The sequence below is a fragment of the Microcebus murinus genome, chromosome X, assembly GCF_040939455.1.
Source record: "Microcebus murinus isolate Inina chromosome X, M.murinus_Inina_mat1.0, whole genome shotgun sequence".
Taxonomy (NCBI): domain Eukaryota; kingdom Metazoa; phylum Chordata; class Mammalia; order Primates; family Cheirogaleidae; genus Microcebus; species Microcebus murinus.
The window spans coordinates 40,444,178-40,448,997 of record NC_134136.1 but is presented as its reverse complement, the minus strand read 5'-3'; the positions used below and the strand labels follow the sequence as shown (position 1 = coordinate 40,448,997).

General features: G+C 39.5%; 1 non-coding gene across 1 annotated transcript; it reads left to right on the top strand.

Moving 5' to 3' along the window:
* Positions 1-3,880: 3,880 nt before the first annotated feature.
* LOC142866026 (U6 spliceosomal RNA) lies at positions 3,881-3,987 on the top strand. Its single transcript, XR_012916099.1, has one exon. It is a non-coding gene; the product is annotated as a U6 spliceosomal RNA (small nuclear RNA).
* Positions 3,988-4,820: the final 833 nt, after the last annotated feature.

Sequence of the window (4,820 nt, the reverse complement as noted above, 5' to 3'; positions counted from 1 at the left end):
CAATTTGTCTTACTTTCCAGGTTTCTGTTTAAATGGGGGGGGGCACCAAAGGGCAAAATAGAAAAAGAAAAAAAAATATTGGTATGTGGGTTTTAGGGGTTGTTTCCCTTTAGATTATTACAGCATGTTAAAAACTGATCACAGTTGATATACAGCAGCTTGCCGGAGTTCTCTGCAACATGCCTCAAACACAAAAATCCCTGGTGATGGACGACTATGGGTAAAAACATACATGCATCAGATTTCTTCTCTGATAGCTTCCAGACCCCATTTTAGTGGGTTTGGCTCTCAAGGCAAACTGCATTTGACAGCACAGGAGTAGCTACTCAGTCATTCCCCCACGCTTGGCCTCCGTTCAGCAGGCGGACCTGACTGGCTGCTTACATCCTCTCCTTCCTAAGGGAGAGGGGAAGTTGGAGAACTCTCTGGTGAATGCCGAGTTGTGATCTGTGCATAGAGTTTTATGGGGTAGAACAAAACCACTCTGCTTTCTCTCAGTTTCATTGTATTAATAAGAAATCTCTGAAGGGTCTCTGGTTGGATTGCCTCAAAGAGAAAGAGAGAGATTGTGTGTGTTTGTGTGTGTGTGTGTGTGAGAGAGAGAGAGAGAGAGAGAGAGAGAGAGAGAGAGAGAGAGAGAGAGGAACAAAAAGAAAAAATATCAGGAAGGAAGAGGAGGAGGGGAAGGAAGAAGAAGAAGAAGGAAGAAAAAGAGAGAGGAGGGGACAGAGAAAGAGATAAGAGAATATACAGTGTCATTGACATGCACTGTTTTTGTGTGTGTGCTTTGTATTCGTAACGGTTAATGCCCAGATGTGTCCTAAACCCCATGAAGCTATTTGCTTCCCAATGACTAGGAGTAACAGTCTGATCCAAATGTGACCCTTGATTTTTTTTTTCATGAGTAGAGGATAGAGTCCTTTGTTTTCTACATCTCTCTCTCTCTCTTTTTTTAGTATACTATTGAGTAGGATTTTTAAAAACTTGAGTCAATGTTTGGATAACCTACCCTTTACTGCCTTCTCCTACAAAACTGCTGCTCTTTGCTGCTCCACAGCTTTGCTCACATCCAAGGCAAGACTTTAATTGATCAGTTGAGGTGATCTTGCTGTCCCCTTGCCAGGCTATAGGCTACCACACCCAATACATCAGTTTTCATCAGCACCAAGTTCCTGGTGCTACTGCCATTCTACCGATCTCTGTTTCTAGGAGATGAGGATAAGGGAAATTTTTCTTTACACCCTTTGGAAAAGAAGAGATAAGAAGAAAAGGGAAGAAAAGGTAAAAAAGGAAAGAATAAGACAAAAGAATAGGAGGGAAAAGAAAACGAAAGATATGAAGAGATGAAGATATGAAAAGAAGAAATGAAATATGAAGTGTGAAAAAAAGACATAAAGATAAACCCTGAAACAAGTGTCCCCAGTTTCCACACCTAGATCATGTGGCTTTCCCTCTTTCTCTGGTCAGGAATTCAATAAGAAAGTGATGTTTCTTTGAGCCACAGCCTTTCCATTCCCTACTGTGGGGTCAAGGAAAATACATGATATGATGGAGAAAAGACAGGCTTTGGAATCAGCTCATCCTAGGTTCTCATACCAGGACTTAGCATAGTATCTGACCCAAAATATCAAGTGAATTCCTTTTCTTAAGAAATTTGTATCTGAGTCCCCTGTAGCAATGACAATGCTCCTGGGCTATATATATTGTTCTATCATTATGTGGTACCAGTAGTGTCTCACTTGGAACTCACTTTCTCAAATGTGTTTTGCTATGAGGGCAACAGATTCCAATTGACAGGCAAAGCATGTTGTTACTTAACGCACACATATGAAAACACACACACACATAAACACACAACACCCACATGGTAAAAACCCATTCATAACAAAAGGAATACAGTAAAAGGTCTCTACTTCCTCCACAGCAACCCTTAGCTCTTTTTGCAAATGTAAGCATTGTTAACTGTTCTTTATTTGACAGGTAAACTTTACTATGGAGAAGAGGTTGGTCCGAGTTCCTTTTGGTTTGCGCAGGGTTTTGAAATAGAGGGTACTCTACAGTTTACGGTAGGTAGCACCAGGACCTTGGGATCTCATGGGAGTAATAGCCCTGAAAACAGGTGAGATGAAAGAATGAGAAACATCACCTGCTTTATAGTCTTGCATCTTTGGTAGTGTGACTCTTAGATTATGGAATAGAAGGATCCCATCAAAGGAAAATCTGAGGTCCAGAAAAGGAAGGGCCTTGTTTTAAGATTATACATACACAGTCATTTAGAGGCAGAGCTGGGATATTAGCCCTTAGGCCTCCAGCTTCCTAGGACACTGTTCTTTCCCTGATTCCTCAGGGCTTCCACCAGTGGAACAAATCAGGGCTTTGCTTCTGGCACCTTCCATTGCTACACTACTCCCTGTGTCTGGACTGTGAGCCTTTCAGATCTCCTGCATTTTCTTCTCTCTTTTTAGTGGAAACATGATAGCTTGAGGGCATAGAGAGATAGTTTTTAAACTATAGAGTGAATCTGAATTACCTGAGCTGATTATTAAACATGTCAGTCTTTCCCAGAAGTCACTGATTCTCAATAAACTCTCACAATCCCTTGAGAAAGGTATAAAATACTCAATGGAATTTTTGTGTTTACATGATGATTTTCTTTCTACAGCAGCCCTAAGTCTAGAGGGAAAACATTGTCTTGTTTTTTAACTATTGTAATTCTATTTGATTATAAAATTAATACACATTTATTGGCAAAATGAATATTATTAATAATATAGATCAGTATATGTTCTTTTTTATTTTTTTTAGAGATGAGGTTGTCTCACTGTGTTGTTCAGGCTGGAGTGCAGTGGCACAATCATAGCTCCTTGCAGCCTCAAATTCCTGGGCTCAAGCCTCACTCTCCTGAGTAGCTGGGACTACCTGCAGTTGCATGGCACAATGACTGGCTAATTTTTTTTTAAAAAAATTGTACAGACAGGGGTCTTGCTATGTTTCCCAGGTTGACCTCAAGCTCTTACCCTCAAGAGATCCTTTCACCTCAGCCTCCTAAAGTGCTGGATGCAGTGAGCCACTGCGTCCAGCCCCAGATGATGTTCTTAAAGCTTTTCTGTCAAGTGTCAAGAAAAATCCCCATTCTGGACACAAGAGGGAGCTTTTAGCTAAAATGAAAAGTTTTAATGTAGGCAGTTCCGTGTAGGTTCTACCATCTTTATTTTCTTTTCATTAACAAATTTAACTTTGTTATCTTTGAAAACACATTAGTTAACTGATTATGGAATTGTATAATGATATATCTGGCAGGCTTCTTAATCATCATGATCTCTGTACAGTGGTTGATATGGTTGTCTACTCCTTTCTTGAAAGATTCTCCCTCCTGGTTTCTGACATACCACTCTGTCCCTGTTTCTGCTCGTAATTTTTTCACCACTTCTCTTCCTTTGCTCTTCCCTAAAGTGTGGATGCTTCCTTTAGCCTCTCAGTCCTCTTGTCTTCTCATTCTGCAATATATACACATTTTCCCTGCCTGACCTCACTTCTCATGGTTTCAACTACCACTAGTGCTGCTAAAGAAGTCATCATGCATCTCTCCTGCTAGTAAGTCTATCCGGAGCCCAAGATATGCATATTCACTTGTCTACTAGATAAACCCAAGAATGTGAAAGCTGCCCAGAAAACGATCAATTGGTCTGACCCAAGGGATAGTAAATTTAAAGACTACGTAACAGGTTAGTTAGGGAATTTCTGAGGTTTCAGAGTCCACAAAGGCTCACCTTGGATGAACTGTGATTTTGTTGAAACAGAAGAAAAAAAAACAAAACAATACAACAAAAACAATAACAAAAACCCTGTAAGCACTACAGCACAACAAAACATTTCACTAGTGCTCTCTTCAGCAGCACATATACTAAAATTGGAATGATACAGAGAAGATTAGCATGGCCCCTGCACAAGGATGACTTAAAAATTCGTGAAGCATTATATATATATATATATAAACATTTCACTTAAGCTGGGTTGTCCAATATAGCAGTCACTAATCACAAGTGGATTTTAAGCATCTAAAATGTGGCTGGTTTGAACTGAGATGGAGAGTAGATGTAAAACACACACCAGATTTCAAAGAAAGCAAAATTTTTCATTAGCAAATATTTTTCATACTGATTACAAAAAAGCTCTTGGTTCACATGAAATGCTCAATAAATGCTAACTGCTACGATTACTAAACACTCAGTTCTGATCATTCTGAAATTTCTTGATGTTACTCGAAGCTACTAGGCACTTCATTGCTTCTCTACCTTTGTGAATGCTGTTCCTCCTGTCTGAAATCCTCTGTCTCATATTCTTCACCTATTAAACTCCTATGCACCCTTTAAGACCTAGTTCAAACACTACCTACTTTTGGAGACCTTTCTCCTTACCACAGGTCATTTTCTCCTCTGTGGCACTGTGTACATATTGCCATTATCATGCAAATGGTCATACAGTTATATTTGTAATATAATTTATATATGTGTTTCCTTCACTAGACTCCTTCGTTCTACAGGGATAAGGGCTTATCCACTTTCTCCTGGTATCTCCAGAGTCTAGCACAGTATTTGTCACATAATAGGCATTCAACAAATGCCTTCCAAACTGAAAATTGAATATCTAGTCCAACTATCTATCTTTACGAATAAAGAAGACCAGGGAAGCGATGGGACTTTTTAGACAGGATTACATTTTGGACCCCGGTGGACTGGGGTACTTTTCTGTTGCCTCTGAAAAAAACTGACAAAGTGACCCCAGAATAATTAAAAATGGAACTTAAATTAACACAGATC